The 21,084-nt window shown below is 33.9% G+C and overlaps 3 pseudogenes; all 3 read left to right on the plus strand.

Moving 5' to 3' along the window:
• Positions 1-1,320, plus strand: part of LOC128174831 (uncharacterized) — a 394,133-nt pseudogene extending 392,813 nt beyond the window's left edge.
• A 986-nt stretch (positions 1,321-2,306) lies between these two features.
• LOC128173111 (uncharacterized) lies at positions 2,307-5,564 on the plus strand (annotated as a pseudogene).
• Positions 5,565-11,169: 5,605 nt separating this feature from the next.
• Positions 11,170-12,735, plus strand: LOC128173839 (uncharacterized; annotated as a pseudogene).
• The last annotated feature ends 8,349 nt before the right edge of the window (positions 12,736-21,084 follow it).

Genomic DNA, 21,084 nt, shown 5'->3' on the forward strand with positions numbered 1-21,084 from the left:
ACCAAAATAGTATATTTCATGTCCACCAAAGTATGGGCTTTGACTTTGGGGGTGGGGGTGGATGTATATAATATTTAAAAATCATATGCTCTACTCCTACACATCTGTAATATCGTTGACAGTTCTGCTAGGTCTTGCATTGGGCAAACATACGGAACAGTCGTCAACATATTCGTCCTATAGAGCTGAATATGCAGTAGACGGCAACAGAGGTACAGTCATTTTCCATGACAAGTGTACACACACAAGGGGTGGCGACAAAAATCCCTGGTGGAGGGTGGATCTACTGACTGTGTATACCATCACATCTGTCAGAATACTCAACAGAGGAATAGACTATGGTGGCGGTAAGCGTATAAAGTATTGAATCTTTAGCATGAAATTAAAGTTATTATTTTGTTTCTTGTTTTCTTTGCAGGAAGAATTGTATTACTTATCAATTTTAATTTGTTTAAAATGTATTCGATGTGAAGTCATTCATATTCCAATATAACATGCATAAGAGTAATATAATGAGAAAATGAATTATTAAAATTTGAAAAATGCGTTTCTTGAAGTGTTATTTATGTTATTTATTTTTATGATGTTTTTTTCACTATTCTAGATGTTTCAAACCGACTTCGGAATGTTACCGTCACTGTAGGGCTGATTGAATCAGACGTCAATACTCCCTGTGGTGTCTTTGCTGGCCCCGGTACTGCGTCACAGCTAGTCGTCATCGACTGTCCAACGGCACCTCAGGGGAGATTCGTAAAGATCTCAAAGACAACTGAGTCCCTCACACTATGTGAAGTCGACGTGTTTGGTTCATCCGTATAAATAGCATTACTATGTTTCAAGGTATCACACCTGTAATTGTTTCCACTATATAACACTATATAGGTAAAACAAATATTGTTAAAATTCAGTTTGTATTTCTGTTGACAAGATATTATTTGTTAACAATCTCATCAGCTGACACAGACGATACGGGTTTTTTTCCTCAAAATATTTAGCTCCAAACCTCAAAACGACGTGTTTTCCGTTTGTATGCAAACAGACGTCACATTCCAAAGAAAGCTGCTTTCCTGCATGAAAAGAAGTAGTCGAAATGAGAGGTACTACATTTTTTAAACCTGAGTAAACGAAGATCCCAGTCAAGTAAAACAATAATTCTGAAGTATATATAAATATACTATCGACTTAATTCGTTTTGATTGGTCGACTTCCGGTGTGATACCTTAAGCTTAATGTTTTTTTCTGTATTTTCCGTATCCTGAAGAATCTAACATCGCTTCTCTAAATGCGGCTGTTCTTATCGCGTCAGTTTAAATTGTTATATTTGTACCATGTCTTACTTATATTGACAATTATTTTTAAAATTTGCACAATGGATTTGCTTTCTTTTGTTTTCATTTATAATAGTCTATGCAGTATATATTTTAACTGTGAACCTTTATATAAATAGTGTCTGTTTGGGAGGGTAACAGTTGAAATTGACAAATCGAGAAAACCATTGTACACCGACGCACAGCGGATATTGACAATAAGTTTCGGGGGTGACAAATTTAACTGTTACCCTCCAAAACAGGCACTATTTCTTTTTTACTGAATGTCTTAATTTCAGGGAAATGTTTGCTGCTTTTAAATAGAAATGACGTTAATCTAACGGCGAACCCTACGCGCATGTAACAATTCGTTGTGTTATCCCGTTGCCAAGTGTTTCTACCGTTGAGGGTAATAGAACGGATTATCAACTGCGTCTAAACCAATCAGATATCAGTATTGAACATGAAAGTATAATGATATATTTTAAACAACATTTGAGAAAAAAAACCATTCTAATTAGCGTGTAGCATGTGTTCGGTATCATTCTGTTTCATAACTACGGAGTCATCAAATGACAGATTTTTTTTAATTTCAAACAGAACAGTATAGAGGAAATTTCTATATAACTTTTTTTTCTGATTGTATAGTTTAGATAGAAAAATCAATTAAGACATTTTGAAGCTTACAGTATTTTTTGTGGATGTGCTGATTAAGTTACATAAAAACTTGTAATACACCTGTATTGAAACATTGTCATAATTATTCAATATAAATGGATTATAAATTATTTTAGCTGATCACCACACATATGATAAGAAAATTGTGCTTGTTATTTCTTTTTAATCCTATTGAAAGTCAAATGTAGTCGTACATCACGTAAAAAGGGCATCAGACCCCCACCCCTCCAATTGAATAAATGACCATAAAAACGACATACGTCATAACGTCATAAATTTATTTCTTTACGTTTTTAACTTCGTTTATTTCCGTTAGTATTCGTATTATCTGGTTTACTTCAATACTGGTTTTTTCATGCACGAGCGCTTTCGCTCTCAGTATAAATAGATTTCCCGGGGAGTATTCGATTAATGCGACGTTCGTTACAAAGTAGTATAGGTTGTCTTTGGTTTTGGTATGTCGACAGAATCTACAAATAGTTCTACGTCGAACAGAGATGTTCCTCGAGAATCACAGGCCGAGTCTAATTCCAACTCTGGACAGGATTTGGATGTTATTGGCGCAGTCAGTTTATTCAATAGCAGGTTAGACGCCGCCCTTGAAAAACAGAAAACGTTGATACTTTCAGAAGTACAAGATAAACTGAAGCCTACAAATTCTCTTGAGTTTCGAGGGGAAGGGAACAAAATTCAATACAACTTTAACGAGGAAAGACTGCGTGGTTTAGAGCTTCTATCACAGAAACTTATATCCGGCGACTTCAGCGAAATCACCGATTTAATTTCTTCCGAGAAAGAGGCCATTCGTCAGAGAAATAAAATTCTACGCATAGCTGATAAACATGGCTGGGGGACCGTTAAGGAGTACGTTGATTCTGATATTGCTGACAACAGCGAGGATGCCGCCAGACTACGTTCTGCCATTTCAAGAGCCGCAAACAAAAAGCGACAATCTCCGTACGAAAGACCGGGTTTCCAGAGAAATACGGGAGTGTTCGACGGCTTATCCACCCGGCAGCTTTTTCTTGGGAGTGCAAAATTCAACAGCCGTCCGCAGTTCGCGCCGAGATTCATCTTGCCCAACTACAGAAAACCCTTACAAGCACAGACAGCAAACATCGTCTGCCACTACTGTCGGCTCCCTGGTCACTTCGCAAGATTCTGCCCGTATACACAGCAGTTCCAGTATACAGAACCCACAAGACCCCAATCATCAGCAATCGTCCCAACATCGACAGCTAATCAGCAGTGAAGTTGAGTATCATGATATACATCAATTATTAGATTACAAATCTGACTTTGAGTTAAAATCTAGCACTTCAGTTAAAAATCGTTTAAAAAATTAATTCGAATTTTGGAAAAATGTTTTAAAGCCTGATGATTATATATTGAATGTCATAAAATTTGGTTACAGGATTGAATTTATTACACATCCTGAAAGTGCATTTTTGTCTAACAACAAATCAACACTGCAGAGCGCCTCTTTTGTTGAAAAGGCTATTACAGAATTGTTGAATAAAAAGTTAGTCACAGAATGTTTTGAACCGCCCTATTGTGTAAACCCATTGACCGTATCAGCGCCATTGAATAAAAAGCCAAGATTGATTCTTTATCTCAGACATGTTAACGCATGTGTTATAAAGAGAAAGTTCAAATTTGAAGGTTCTTTAGAGGGTCTTAATTTTACCAAGAAAGGTTGTTTCATGATCAAATTCGATTTGACAAGTGGACATCACCACATAAATATTCATCCAGAATTTGTAAGATATTTAGGTTTTTCGTGGAATTTCAATGGTTTACAGCGTTACTTTGTCTTTACAGTCCTCTCCTTTGGTCTCAGCAGTGCTGGTTATATTTTTACAAAAGTTTTAAGACCACTGGTATTGCATTGGAGAGCAAAAGCGTATGGTGTAATTATGTATTTAGACGATGGCTGGGTGTGTGATTCAAAACAAAACTGTATTTTAATGTCAGAGAATATGCAACAAGATTTATTGCAGGCTGGTTTTCTTGTTAATGAAGAGAAGAGTATTTGGAATCCAGTTCAAAAGCTTGAGTGGCTCGGGTTTGAATGGAATTTAGAAGTTGGGTATATTAGTATTCCCATACATAAATTAGAAAGTTTGCGCGTCAAGAATAAAAAACTTAAAGAAAAGTATAATGTTTCTGCTAAAGAAATTGCTTCAATAGTAGGAAGTATTATTTCATTTAAGTTTGCACTTGGGCCTGTTTGTCAAATAACAACCAGACAATTGTCTATGTTATTTGCAAATGCATCATGTTGGGATGAACATATTGATATTTCATTTCCCGCTTTGTGCGAGCTAGATTTTTGGTTGGATAATATCCGATCGATACCTACTAGAGTTATTTCCCCATGGTACCGTATTCCAGAACGCATTGTTTTTACTGATGCTAGTGACTTTGCTGGTGGTGGCGTGATGATAGATTCTACTAATAAAGTTTTTCATGTTATGTAGGAAGAATTAGACAAAGTTCAGAGTTCAACTTTCAGAGAGCTAAAAACGGTTGAAATGTTCATGAAAACTTTTGGCGATGTATTAAAAAATAAATTTGTAAAACTTTATTCAGATAATCAAAATGTTGTTAGAATTTCGCAAATAGGCAGTATGAAGCCGGAACTACAAATTCTTGCTTTTTCTATTTACACTATTTGTTTGAGTAAGAATATAGATTTTTCTGTAGCCTGGGTTCCACGAGAGCAGAATATAGAAGCGGATTTGGTGAGCAAAGATTTTGACTTTGAAGATTGGGCTGTGAGCAACCATATTTTTTTCATTTTTTAATACTGTTTGGGGGCTTTACACGTGTGATAATTTTGCAAGTTGCAATAATTTCAAAGTAAACAAATTTTATTCTTTGTTTTGGACACCTGGAACAAGCGGTGTAGATGCTTTTGCGTTCGATTGGTCCCAAGATGTAAATTGGATTGTGCCGCCTATTTCTTTGATAGGGAGGGCAGTAAGACATTTATTAAATTGTGGCGCCAAGGGTACATTAGTTGTGCCGAAATGGAAATCTGCAGTGTTTTGGCCTTCTTTGATTGATAAAAATGGAAAGTTTTTGTGGTTTGTTAAAGATAGCATAGAATATAAACATCCAACTTTTTTCGTTCCAGGTTCTGATAAAAATAGCATTTTTGCAGCTCAGAAATTTAACAGTAACGTTATAGCGTTAAATCTGGACGCTTCGTTTTGAAGTTATTATAATGTTGTTTATTTATATGAACTCATAAATGCATGACTGTGTAGTACATGGCTGTTGCAGGTATAATTGTTTATATATATTGATACGTGTTGCATGCGTGAGATAAATAGTTGGTACACAACGGTTGACTGCTGACCAGTGTACTAGAAGTTATTATTGGAATGATTTGTTACGCTTGGATGACTGCTATCCAAAAAGGAGGACTGCTCTCCTGTGATTTGAAGTAATGTTTTGCTGATGAATGACTGTTATTCAATTATATATGAAATATGATATTTAATGATTGAGGTCCAGTTTATGGATGACTGCTATCCAGTATACAGACAATTGTTCTTTTGTATGGTATATATGTAACGTTTTGAGTGCATAATGCTGGTTGGATTATATTGCATTGTTGTTGATATTATTTTCTAATACGCATTTTTTATGTATTACAGAATGTACAGAACTTTCAAGGCCAATGGTTAAATATTGAAAAGTTTAAGAAAGATCGCCATTTACGAGATACAGCGAATTTTTTGCCGCATATTGTGAAAAACGCAAAATCTCAATCGACGAACAAGAAATACAACACATATTTCTCAAAGTTCAGAGACTGGTGTTTGAAGCATTCTTTTGTACATCTTCCAGCATCAGTGTCTACCGTAGCTCTTTTCATGGGAGGTTTGGTTCAACAGAGGGTTTCAACTTCCGTTTTTGAAGCATATTTCTACAGTATTAACTGGACTCACGAATTTTCTTCAAGTTCGAATCCATGTGAAGACAAGTTTTTAAAACTAGTGCTTGAAGGAGGAAAACGTATGTTATCAAAACCTATCAACAAAAAGGAGCCTATCAACACAGATATTCTACGCAAGTTAATGGATTTCTACTCCAAAGATCCTTCAAATATTTTGCAATTAAGAACATTTGTGATGTGTTTATTTGGGTTTTCCGGATTTTTCCGATTTAGTGAGTTATCAAATATTAGAATGTGTGACATTAAGTGGGAAAATGCTCATATTGAAATCAACATTCCTGAGAGTAAAACGGATATTTATAGAAGAGGAAATTCCGTGATTATAGCAAAGACTGGAAATGACCTGTGTCCTGTTTTTTGGTTGAATAAATATATTGATTTGTTAGGGTTAGAGAAAATTTCCGAAGATTATCTGTTTACAGCCGTTAATTATTTAAAATCCCAAAATGTGCATAAAGCTTCAAACAAATCCAAACCTCTCTCATACACGAGAGCTAGAGAAATATTGTTATCATCTTTGAAAGAAATTGGCCTTGATAGTTCCAAATTTGCGTTACATAGTTTACGCAGTGGTGGTGTCACCGCTGCTGCTATTAAAATGTGTCTGATCGATTGTTGAAAATACATGATCGTTGGGTCACGGACAAAGCCAAAGACGGATATATTAAGGATAGCATTGAACAAATTACTGGTTTCAATGAATCTTGGTTTGTGAAATTTTTGTATTATATTAACACTATACTCCTTTGTATATGCGATTTGTAACGAACGCACCAATCCTAAAAAATCTGTTTTTGTTTTTTCAACAAATTAGTCAAGAAAATATTTATTTTCGGAGGAGTGAAACGAGGGAGAAAATGAATTTATTTCTTTACGTTTTTAACTTCGTTTATTTCCGTTAGTGTTCGTATTATCTGGTTTACTTCAATACTGTTTTTTTCATGCACGAGCGCTTTCGCTCTCAGTATAAATAGATTTCCCGGGGAGTATTCGATTAATGCGACGTTCGTTACAAAGTAGTATAGGTTGTCTTTGGTTTTCCCTACCCACCCTGACCCAAATATGTTTTTGAGATTAACTAATATTTTGTGTTGCCATTTATTTGTATGTCGTATGTATATACGTATGTATGTAAATCTGTTTTTGTTTTTTCAACAATTAGTCAAGAAAATATTTATTTTCGGAGGAGTGAAACGAGGGAGAAAATAATGAGCACAAATTAGATACCGAAAATTTATCTGGAAGTGAAAAATGAAACATATACATTGACTATTTGATATTAACAGTAATGGCAATTTTCTATTATTTACAATGAATGACGGAAGTAAAATGATTGGTTTATTATTTTGACTGACTAATAGAAATGTCATCATTATTGTTTTTGTTGTTGTTGTTTATATATTGATTTTGTTAAGTTTGATGTTCTTAAGAAAGATATTGATTCAGCAATTAAAGAAAATAATTTTGTGGTTTTGATGTTTTATTTCAGTATATTACAAAGGTTTTCTTGATATTAGCGGATAAAAAGTAATCATGGTAGTCCCTGAACAAGTAGTTGCCTCCTCTGTATTCCATCTCTTCCACCGGGGTACACATTTTGATAATTATTAGGGTTGCCATTGCTGGGATCAATTGTCGGTAAATCCTCGACACCATCGTGATACAAGAGATAAAGATTGTACAATATACATGAAGATACCATTGTCTTGATTATCTCCTCTGAGTCATGTACGGTTATTTCTTGTAGGAGCCGAAACCTTTGTTCTAGATGACCAATAGCCCCCTGTATTACTTAACGTGCATATGATAAAACTCGATTAAACCTTCTTTGATTTATGTTCAAACGGCCATTGTCTTTAATTGAAGTGATCAACCAGGCCTTTAAAGCTGAACATCAGTCGTAAATAGGCACCGTCACACGGATACCTGGTATATAAACCATTCGATTTCGTTACATCCGATTGCACACCTGAACCTCGTGGCCGACATGTAGTATTCCTTTCGTGGTCTTTAGATTTTATGCATTTTTTTTCTTATCTTATGTTCATTTTCTGTTCGTAAATAATGCATTGACCAATATATTTGATGTTAGTATTCTCCTGGCTTCAAAAAGTGCGTAAAATTTGATAATTTCATCGCGACCGGGTAACACGGCGAGGCAAAATGTACGTCCACACAGGTGAGACCTCTACAGCGAAGTACTTTGAACTGTTTAGAGGTCTGTCCCTTATATAAGGGTTGTAGGGACAGCAGTGATTAAAGAGAAATATGGCGGACAGTGCCTATTTACGAGCGGTGTTCAGCTTTAAGGGATATGCGCTGTCTGGTATTATGTATTTATTCACATCAAACTACTGCTCAGCAGTGCATAATTAGACTTGAATTACGTAGTACACGAGCATCATGAGTTGATCCTGGCCAGCGTGTGTATATGTCCTGTAACATTAAATCAGCATATACTACTACTTGTAATTTATAAGGTACATGTATAGTTACATATGTATAGGTACATGTATGTAATATTTTGATGGGGTTATAAATTACATCTTTCTATTATTACCTATAAAGTATACATGTTTTCATCACAAAAATTTGCCTATATTTTTAGTGGCCGCCTTAACTGTACTGCGAAAGGAGAAATAAAAACTCATTAGTTAAAATATTTTAAAATGACCTTCCTTGACCTTTATGTAATTTTCTTCAGCCGGGGTAGACACTCGAACTTCTAGTAGTCCGAAGTTTTTAGGTCATCTGAGTCACTCAGGTGACCTATTGCAATTAGTCTTCGTCCGTCCTCGTGCGTCGTGCGTTAACAATTTCTTCTTGAAAACTACCAGGCCAATCGTTACCATTTTTGGTGTGAAGCATCTCTATGGTAAGAAGAATCTAAATTGTGAAATTTATGGCTCGACCACCCCTGGGGTGCCACGGGCGGGGCCAAATATGCCAAAAAAGCCAAATTTTCAAAAATCTTCTTCTCTACTTCCACACATGTGAGGAAAAAACTGAATGCATGGTTACGATGTCCATGAGGCCCTCTATCAAAATTGTGAAATTCATGACCCCTTTGTTAGGTGTTCATGCTCTAGGGTGGGGCCAATATGGCCATATAGTAAAAATGTATTAAATCTTAGAAAATCTTCTTCTCTACTATCATATATATTTGTTAAAAACTAAATGCATGATAATGATGTCCATGAAGCCCTCAACCTAAATTGTGAAATTCATGACCCCTTTGTTAGGTGTTCATGCTCTAGGGTGGGGCCAATATGGCCATATAGTAAAAATGTATTAAATCTTAGAAAATCTTCTTCTCTACTATCATATATATTTGTTAAAAACTAAATGCATGATAATGATGTCCATGAAGCCCTCAACCTAAATTGTGAAATTCATGACCTCTGTGTTAGGTGTTCATGCTCTAGGGTGGGGCCAATATGGCCATATAGTAAAAATGTATTAAATCTTAGAAAATCTTTTTCTCTACTCTCATATATATTTGTTAAATACTAAATGCATGATTATGATGTCCATGAAGCCCTCTACCTAAATTGTGAAATTCATGACCCCTGGGTCAGGGGTTCAGGCTCTAGGGTGGGGCCAATATGGCCAATAGTAAAAATATATTAAATCTTAGAAAATCTTCTTCTCTACTCCCATATATATTTGTTAAATACTAAATGCATGTTTATGATGTCCATGAAGCCCTCTACCTTAATTGTGAAATTCACGACCCCTGGGTCAGGGGTTCAGGCTCTAGGGTGCGGCCAATATGGCCATGTAGTAAAAATGTATAAAATCTTAGAAAATCTTTTTCTCTACTCTCATATATATTTGTTAAAACTAAATGCATGGTTATGATGTCCATGAGGCCCTCTACCTTAATTGTGAAATTCATGACCCCTGGGTCAGGGGTTCAGGCTCTAGGGTGCGGCCAATATTGCCATATAGTAAAAATGTATTAAATCTTTGAAAATCTTCTTCTCTACTATCATATATATTTGTTAAAAACTAAATGCATGATAATGATGTCCATGAAGCCCTCAACCTAAATTGTGAAATTCATGACCCCTTTGTAAGGTGTTCATGCTCTAGGGTGGGCCAATATGGCCATATAGTAAAAATGTATTAAATCTTAGAAAATCTTCTTCTCTACTATCATATATATTTGTAAAAAACTAAATGCATGATAATGATGTCCATGAAGCCCTCAACCTAAATTGTGAAATTCATGACCCCTTTGTTAGGTGTTCATGCTCTAGGGTGGGGCCAATATGGCCATATAGTGAAAATGTATTAAATCTTAGAAAATCTTTTTCTCTACTCTCATATATATTTGTTAAATACTAAATGCATGATTATGATGTCCATGAAGCCCTCTACCTAAATTGTGAAATTCATGACCCCTGGGTCAGGGGTTCAGGCTCTAGGGTGGGGCCAATATGGCCAAATAGTAAAAATATATTAAATCTTAGAAAATCTTCTTCTCTACTCCTATATATATTTGTTAAAAACTAAATGCATGTTTATGATGTCCATGAAGCCCTCTACCTTAATTGTGAAATTCACGACCCCTGGATCAGGGGTTCAGGCTCTAGGGTGGGGCCAATATGCCCAAATAGTAAAAATGTATTAAATCTTCGAAAATCTTCTTCTCTACTCCTATATATATTTGTTAAAAACTAAATGCATGATTATGATGTCCATGAGGCTCTCTACTAAAATTGTGAAATTCATGACCCTTTTGTTAGGTGTTCATGCTCTAGGGTGGGGCTAGCTGCAATAATGTAGCCCTCTCCCGATTTTTTTTTTTTTTTTTTTTTTTTGGGAGAGGGCTACAACTCCATAGGATCTCCGTAATGGTGCAAGTGCGGGAGTGATTCACTCCCGCAACATTTTTGGTCTTTAAAGGCATTTGTATATTGTATTTAGTAAAATAAATTATTATGGATATAATTGACTGTGTATATTTATTTACTAGCCGCAACTTACAATTTAATTGGCTATATCCCACGGAAATACACAATTTTTCTCCAGTCCGATTTCTCGATTCATATCGGGCGCCATCTTTGCTGTATTGAAGCTGAATTTCCGGTTGTCAATTTAAGTGCTTATTTGCATATGCCCATATAAGGTCGTGTTTACATCGCTCTTCTACAATGGAGGAAATATACAAGAGGACATTGGCGAAGGTATTAACGAAGTTTAAGTTCGAAATTAAGTTAAAGGAGGAACAACAGAGTGTTTTATTTAGTATTTTAGAGAAGAAGGATGTCTTTGCATTGCTACCAACTGGCTTTGGCAAGTCGATGACATACATTTTGATGCCATTGCTTGCAGACGAGGTAAGTGTGTGCTCGTTTTGTGCAGCTCGTTTATTTAATTCATTACTTTTATATAGAATCACAAATACGTGAATCGGAATATATACAGGCACGTAGCATCAGGGATGATGCCCCCTTCCTCTACTTTTTCTTTCAAATTTACATACAGATAATTTAATTTGTAATAGAAAAACGCACCCACCTTAAAGGATTAAGATTTTCATGACCTCCTTCCCTTTTTTGCCTTTCAAGAATAATTTGATACTATGTGCCTTGTTATATTTAAAGAATAAATAAATGTATTTAGATTTCTTATATTACATTTTAATAAATAAATCATTTGTTTTAGTTGAAGGGGGGAGCACCAAGCCACACAGCGCTAGTTATTTCACCATTAAGAGCCTTAATGAGAGACCAGGTTGATTTTTTAGAACAGCATGATGTCAGTTCCATTGCTCTTATGGACACCACTCAAGTCAAAGGTGATTTTATATGTATACAACTATATCTATACATAGGAATGGTAAAGTTTGATTTTAATATGGAAATATAAATTATTCTGCATGATCATATAAAATCTAATAGTACTGTTTCCAAACAGTAAGTCCATATATATAGCATAAGATATTAAACTTTTACAGATGTTGCTGACAAGCATTACAGTGTGATTTTTGCATCACCAGAAGCAGCTATACACCAAAGATGGCGAAAAGTACTAAGGGATTGGCTGAAACCAAGAGTGTGTGTTCTAGTGTTTGATGAAGCTCACTGTATTTCATCATGGTAATGACACATACACTTAATGTAAAATTTTGGCAACTGGATCTGAAAACATGCAATGTGCATTAGATCTAAAATGATGAATTATAAATCTGTTGTACATATTATGATTTTAGGGGACTGGACTTTAGACCAGCTTATCGGAAGGTAGCAGGATTACAGAGTGTTATCAATACCTGTACATTGGTACTTACAGCAACAGCAAGAAGAAAGATCCAAGAGGATATTTACATGACCCTTGGCTTTGAATCGGACACCACGAAAGTTGTTGCAGTCCTGCCGGATAGGTATGCAGGTTTATTGCCCAATTCCTTTTTTCTCTTTTATTTGACCACAATTAATTGTTATAATAATTCAAAGCTTAACATTTCTCTTCCTTTACAGGCCAAATATTTTCTTGAACATGAAGAATTCAACAGAAAAATTTGAAGAAGAGTTGGATTGGATGGTAGAACACATAAAGGGAAATCAGAGTCAAAGAAAAATTTTGGTTTATGTCAGATCAATTAACACATGTTATAACATCTATTTGTGGTTAATATCATCAATTAAGGACAGATTCTTTGTGCATGGAATGCCATCCCTGGAGAACAGAAGAATAGAAATGTATCATGCGAATACTGATGAAGAGAGCAAAAGCAGAATATTGACTGAATTTTTGAAGCCTTCAGGAAATGTGCAAGTTGTCATTTCTACAGTTGCTTTTGGAATGGGGATTAATATCCCTTATGTTGATATTGTAGTTCACTGGGGGCTGCCTACTTCATGTTTAAGTTACTGGCAAGAAGTTGGGCGATGTGCAAGGGACAGCAGAGTTGGACATGCAGTATGTTATGGGTTCAAAGAAGTGTATCCAAATGTGAGGACGAAATGAAAGACATTATAAAACTCAACTCATGTGTCCGTTTATCAGTACTGAAGAATTTCCATCTGCGTGGAATGAATACTAGTTTGATACCATGAGGGAGAACATCATTTGCAATGGTGATTGTGAGGAAGTTTGCAATTGCAAGAAATGCCAATGTTGCAGTGTGTGCAGCAACCTTTGCAACTGCCCCCGCCGCGCAAAAGACCACCTTAATAATGAATACCTTTTTAATCCCCCCCCCCCCCCTCTTCGAAGAAGGGAAGGCATATTGCTTTGCTGCTGTCTGTCGGTCGGTCGGTCCAACAACAGTTTCCGTTCATTTTCTGGTCTGACAATGCAGGTTGCTACAAAAGCTCTTATACCCTCTATGCCGTACATCAAGAACTCAAACCTATAAACAAGTCATACAACTTTTGTAAAGTGCAAGATATGTGACCGAAAGGCATCGCATATCAAATCTGTCATCAAAAGATATGTCAATGAAGGAAATGATGTCCTGGATTCTTTTCAAATGAAAAAGGTAAAAAAAAATATTAAATCAGTAGAATGATGATTTTATTAATTTCAGAAAAATTAATTAAAAGTTAATTAAGTTTGGGCCTGCATGTAAATGCATCCAGATGATAATTATAAATACTTGTGCGTAAGAGAAAGCTAGTTAAATAGAACATTTCTTAAGAAGACATAATATTACGTCTTCCTAAGAAATGTTATATTTGACTAGCTTAATGGATTTAAAGTGTTAATGGTCCATTGTTCCATTTATACGTATAAATTCCTAGCTATTGACACACAGCAACATGGTTAATACAGGGTCTAAGTTGTCATAGATGTCAACGAAGACAAATGTGCTATAAAGGTCATCCCAAACCTTTCCCTATTGAACAACTTTGAGTTCAGTCCTGATGGTTTAAGAGTATGGAAGGCTTACAATATTGGTTCAGGTGAATAATAATTAACTACATAAACAATTTACGTATTTAAAATCAGTAAAAATCAAGAAAATAACTCATAAGTGAAACAAATTCTTTCCAAAATGTCGTAGGAAATGTGTTTATCTCTTTTAATGCATGTGTATATGCTTTAATATTTATCAAACATTAACAGTGCTCAAATATATGCATAGGGTAGTCTATTTAGGGTAGGAATTTGATAACTGACCATAATGATAAACTTCATAAAATCAAACTATTTAGGGAAGTTATATCCATGGGTCAATGCCAAAGTTCCTGTTACCCAGTTGAATATCAATCAAACCTGGCCCATAGATGTTCATTCTGCTCTTCTTCCACTAAGTATGTAATACATAAAATGATAGAATTTTATTTTGTTCTGGGTTAAAAACCTGCATTAACTAACTTATAGGATTTCTACCATGTTCAAATTGCCTCTAATTTTAGTTGAAAGAAATTATTTCATATCTAAAAATTAAACAATTCGCTTATTTGGGTCACATGGAATTTGTTTCTACAGCCCAACTTTTGTGTTATAAACTGCACCGCAAAGATTTTAGTTAAATATTTGGTTATTATTCCATTTAATTCTCTTTTGTAATTTTAAGCTGATCTGCATGAAATTCGATTTTTAGATGACAATGAAAGTCCTGAACGCAACCAATCATGGAACCAGTTCCAAAGAAACAGAAAACACCTGACAATGTTTTTCACTATGCCAATGAAGAGTGTAACTGTAATTTCTTTTGCAGCTTTATTCCCCATTCCATCAATAGGCTTGAGTACCGGTTATAAGGATGTAGATGTTGATGAAGGTATTTTTAAAGGTAACTTTAAAAAAAAAAAAAATTTAAAGCAAATAAAAAACAAAAAAACAACAATACTGATTTCTGTCATATTCGCCCGAAATGGTAATGCTTTAGATAGTTTCTTCTCGTGCAGATGTGCCCCCCTAAAAAGAGGCCTGAAATACAAGGAGATGTAAACAAAGGTATTTCAACACACCGTGAGACCTCTCTCTTTCTCATCAGCAGAAATGGAGTTAACTGTAATAGAAATCTTGCAGCAGTACCTCCTAAGAAAAAGCCAATAGGGAATGTAAATACAGGTATTTTAAAGGGGCATGGTCACGATTTTAGTCAAAAAAAAAATTTCCGATTTTAATGTTCACAATGCTTCAGTAAGGCATTTTCAATAGGCAGCAATAATTTGGTGTCATTCGTTGAGTTATAATCAAGTTACAGAGCTTGCAGTTCTTTGCTATGTAAACATAGCTTTTGTTTACATTTTGAATGTTGAAGTGAAAATTCCAATTTTAGGCCTAATGAATGTGTTAAACGTAAGGAACTGTTTATTTATGTTTACAATGAATAAGAAGATAGACAAATCAGCTTGAAATTTTTTTTTACTGGTATATTGAACCTATGTAAACAACAACAGGGCACGAGCCTTGTTTACAAGACAAAAAATTGTGAGCCCTGTATCTTGCTTATAACTTTAGAACTGACCCTCCATTTGATAAGTAGAAATGCTTACCTTAAGCAATGTAAATAATGAAAACAGAAAAATAGAATTTGACCAAAATCGTGACCATGCCCCTTTAACACTAAAATAAATAAATCTCTCTCTCTCTCTCTCTCTCTCTCTCTCTCTCTCTCTCTCTTATTCATCAGCGGAAATGGAGTAAACTGTAATAGAAAGTTTCTTATTTTTTCTCTTGCAGAAGTACCCCCTATGAAGAGGCCAATAGGGGATGTAGATAAAGGTATTTTAACACTAAAATCTCTCTCTCTCTCTCTCTCTCTCTCTCTCTCTCTCTCATTCAGCAGCAGAAATGGAGTAAACTGTAATGTAAAGTTTCTTATCTTTTCTCTTACAGCAGTAGCCTCTAAGAAGAGGTCAATAGGGGATGTAAATAAAGGTATTTTAACACCCTAAAATATTTTTTTCTCTCTCTCTCTGTGTCTCTCTCATGCTTCTGGAAAATAACAGAAGTTAATTGTAATAAATTGTGCCAGGTAAAAAGAAAACACCAAGAATGAAGAAACAAAATAAGGGTAGGAGAAAACATTTTAAGCAATAGGTTCATCATAACCTTTTTTTATTTAATAAATTGTTAAAAGAAACAGAAACAAAGATTCCTCTGGTACTTATCAAGGTTTTAAAATTCAAAAGTTGTATAAATCTGAATGTTTTGTAGAAACAACATTGATAAGATAAAGGCCAGAATGGAGAATATGCAGCGGCTGGCCAAAGAAATGCCCTTTTCATCAATAAAGGTATAATAGTAGATAGATATAGATTATTACATGGCAATTTTTATATCGCATCCTATATTAGCCCGAGGTCCCAGTAGGATGCGATATAAAAATTGCCATGTTATGATTTTTATATCATATACTTATAGAAAATATTAAAGAAATAATAAAAAAACATCATGTGATGAATGATTATTGTAAACAAATCGCTCCGTGTCTATATATTCCATCTCTGATAAACTTCCATGAAATTTTTGCGCCAGCTGTTTGTATACTAGGTTGACGTCGACGTATCTTTTTTACGTCATACTCGGAGATCATAATAGCCGATGATTAACGGAAAGGGGTGTGATATAACATCCGAAGATTGCCGGAGAGGGGTGTGATATAAATCTCATAATCACATCCCTAGGGTTTATATTACACCCCTATGCGAATTTTCGGTTTATATCGCACAGGGCGGAAAAGAGTATATTTTCTATAAGTATACGATATATAAGGATATCAGCAGTTACCAAAAAGTACTCATAAAACATTTTGCTCAACACATTCCAATAAAATGATTGCTGTGAAAACTATTTTTTGTCAGAGTGAAATTTACAATTTTATAGGATATGTTTTCTTCTTTTATATCTCATTTTTTTTATTGAATATACGATTTAAATAGTGCAACAATTGATTACAAAATAAAATTGATTTTTTTTGTCGTATATAAATAAATTTAAGCAGAAAAATATTTTTTTTTTCAATGTTTATCTTATTTATATTAAAATTAAAAAGATTTAAAATTTTAAAAAGGACTGGAAAAAAAAAACAAAAAAGAAAATAGATCGGGAAATTAAAAATATTATTTGTATAGTTTTGTTAAAATACGAAGATGTGGGTCATATTAAAATATTAAACTGGTGTAACCTAACTGTTATTGAATACATTTGTAGGGCAATCAACAATCTGACTCCTCAGAAGAGGAAGAGCTTCAACCAAACAAAGTGAGTGTTTCCAATATTAAAAAAAATTATTTGTGTTAACACTGTTAATAATAATACAAGTACTGGTAAATGAATTAACATATCATCTGAGTATTTTCTGTCCCTTTCAGTTTTTGAAAAAGGTGGAAGACAATAGGGTTGACAACTTTCGTGCCCTAAATGAAATCATGGGGAATAATAACAACACCTTAAGTCAGGTAAATATGTCAAAAAACTACTTTGAAGGTACTTTGGAACTTCACCTTTTTATTGAAAAGAAAAAAGTGTATTTGAAGAATAAAAAAATGCTTAAATATCTTTTAAAGACAAGTGAAGGACCCATTTCCTAAAGTCAAGTAAGTTTGATTGCAGTCTGAAATAAAATAGGATAGCTAAATTTACAGTACATTGATATTGGACGATCATACCTGCAAGTAAGTCTAGTTTTTAGCTTAACTGAGCTGAAAGCTCAAGTTAGCTTTTCTGATCACTTTTTGTCTGGCATCTGTCTACCGTATCTGTCTGTCTGTCCATCTGTCTGTTTCTAAACTTTTTTACATTTCGACTTCTTCTCCAGAACAACTGGGCCAATTTCAACCAAACTTGGCATGAAACATCATTGAATGAAGGGGATTCAAGTTTGTTAAACAGAAGTGCCACCTTCTCTTTCAAGAGGGAGATAACTAGGATTTATTTAAAATTGATATTTTTCAAAAATCTTCTTGTGTAGAAGCATCCTTATATAGTCTAGAATCAAGTTTGTAAAAATCATGATCTCCAGAAGTAAGGTGGGACCACAGTGTGGGGTCCAAATTTAACCCCGAAAATGAACTGGAATGCTCAATATGTGAAATGACTGTAAACTCATCCTGTGACCAAAAGGCTTAATGATAAACAGAATATCAAGGGGAAAAAATTAAATTTTTAAATACAAGATCTGTTATACAACATTGTCCAGAGATTTTGTAGATGACTCAATAAGCTGATTTTATGATGTATATTGTTGCTCAGGTGAGCAATGTGGCCCCATGGGCCTCTTGTTATCTAGGAAAATGTTTTGCATTTTTAGAAATTGAAATATATAGCATAACTGCAGTGCTATTAGACTAAATATTGTTTAGAACACTAAAGGTAAATTTAACCCTATAAATGACCTGTCATATCCTGTTAATTTTACATGTCTTTGCTCAAAGTATTCTCTGGGATGAATTTTTTTTATAAACAACATTGAATTTTTTCTCCTAGCATCTGCAACTAGGTTTAGACAAAATGACTTACCTGATGTGGATGGAAAAACATTACTGAAGGCCCTTCAGAATGTGGTTACTTATGCAAACAGGTAAGTAAATGCGGTATATCATGTAAGCATTTCTAGATATACACTTGAATTTTAAAGATCAGAAATTATACATGCATTATAAATAGTATATGTTAACTTCTTTGTTTCAACGATTATGAGAAAATGTAGACCATGAGGAGACTGCAACAGTTAAACCAAAAATGAACTTAAAATGCCTTAAATTGATCTTCTGAATTAAACTTTTTGTCAAAGTTATCAATATTCCGTTTGTCTGTAGATCATGCCTACATGTATTTCGATTTAAGTATGATTTAGAGGGTATGTTAAAAATATTAACAGTCTGCTAGTGGATCCACTGCATGCAGTTTCTTTGCTGACAAAGTACTGAGTTATTGCTGCAAAGGCATTAAATCATTGCTGAAAAGGTATTAAATCCTTGTTGAAAAGTTACTGAACCCTTGCTAAAAAGGTACACAGGATGAATGACCATCTTTTAGTTCTCCTTAAAGATAGCTTAAAGATGCTTAAAGGTCGCTGTGTTGGTTAAAAATGACTTAAAGAAAGCGTAAAGATGGCTTAAAGACTATCTTTAAGCCACCTTTAAGGACAACTTATAGGTCCTTAATGTCCAAATTTCTTTAAGCCACCTTTAAGCCATAAAAAAATCTTTTAATACAATACTGTGCTCAATTAACATCAAAATATATTAACTATACGAAAATAATAGAAAAGGTATTAAAAACGGTTTTTGATCAGAAAATAAAATGAAAAAAAAAATAATCATAACTTTTGATGCAAATTTTGATGCAAAATTCGTATCCAATTTTCGAGCCAAGGCGAGCTCAAAGAAGTGACGCCAAAAAACTATGTTGTGCACAACTTCAAACTATGGTCTACCTATCCTGAAAATTTCATAATCGTATTTCTGAAAGTCTCTGAGTTTATGTCTGCACAAAATTGGTCGTAAGAATTTACAAAATCGGCCATAAATCGGAACCGGAAGTGACGATTTCAAAATTGCAAAAAACTTCTAGCAATTGACCACTGGCAATCATCTGTGAAAAAATAGTTGAAATCGGCCGAATAGTTTTCGAGGCATAGCGTGCACAAAATTTAAGGAAAAAATAATAACGAGAAAGATGTCATCAGAAGAAATATTGTAAGCGTAACATAAATATCGTGTTTTAAAATAAGTTTTAGATAATTTAAACACGATTTAATTAAATTTAATTTTTTTTAAAAATTTAAAGTTCATCTAATCAATTTGAGAAATATGTCATCAGACGCAGAATTGTAAGCATAACTTAGATATCATGTTTGAAAATTAGTCTGAGGTCATTTTAACACGATTTAATTAAATTCAAAATTTTTAAAAATTTAAAATTCATCCAACCATTTCGAGAAAGATGTCATCAGACGCAATATTGTAAGCGCAACTTAGATATCATGTTTAAAAATTAGTCTGAGGTCATTATAACACGATTTAATTAAATTCAAATTTAAAAAAAAAAAATTAAAATTCATCTAATCCATTCGAGAAAGATGTCATTAGACGCAGAGTTGTAAGCGCAACTTAGATATCAGGCTTTAAAATTAGTCTTAGGTCATTTTAACACGACTTAATTAAATTTAAAAATTTCTACAAATTTAAAATTTATCCAATCATTTTGCGAACGATGTCATTAGATGCAGAATCGTAAGCGCAACTTAGATATCATGTTTGAAAATTAGTCTGAGGTCATTTTAACACGATTTAATTAAATTCAAATTTTTTAAAAAATTTAAAATTCATCCAATCCATTCGCGAAAGATGTCATCAGACGCAGAATTGTAAGCGCAACTTAGATATCATGTTTTAAAATTAGTCTGATGCCATTTCACAAGATTTCATTAGATTTAAAATTTTCAAAAAATTTAAAACTCATCCAATCAATTCAAGAAAGATGTCATCAGACGCAAAATTGTAAGCGCAACTTAGATATCATGTATTTAAATTCCTCTGAGGTCATTTTAACACGATTTAACTAAATAACATTTTTTTAAAATATAAAATCCATCCAATCATTTCAAAAAAGATGTCATCAGACGCAAAATTGTGAGCGCAATATAGATATCATATTTTAAAATTAGTCTGAGGTATTTTTAACACGATTTAATAAAATTTACTATTTATCCAATCCATTCGAAAAAGATGTCATCAGACGCAGAATTGTAAACGCAACTTAGACACTATGTTTTAAAATTAGTCTGAGGTCATTTTAATACGATTTCATTTAATTTAAAACATTTTAAAAATTTAAAATTTATCCAATAACTTTGAGAAAGATTTCATTAGATGCAGAATTGTAAGCGCACCTTAGATATTATGTCTTAATATTAGTGTGAGGTCATTTTAACACGATTTAATTAAATTTAAAATGTTGTGTTTGTGTTTTTGTGTTTTGGCCCCTAATTTAAGGGGACAACCCCTTTTTCTTGATTTTGTTGGAAAAAGCTTTTGATTATCTAATACTTTTGTTATATATGTCTTAACAAAATATCAACTGTTAAAAAGATACACATCAAAACGTATGAAATTTTTGTATGAAAATTCGTACCCAATGTTCGGGCCCAGGCGAGCTCCAAGAAATGGCGCAACAGGCGTTAAACAACTACATGCTGCACAACTTCGAACTATAGTC

This window comes from Crassostrea angulata, chromosome 2 (genome assembly GCF_025612915.1).
Source record: "Crassostrea angulata isolate pt1a10 chromosome 2, ASM2561291v2, whole genome shotgun sequence".
NCBI lineage: Eukaryota > Metazoa > Mollusca > Bivalvia > Ostreida > Ostreidae > Magallana > Magallana angulata.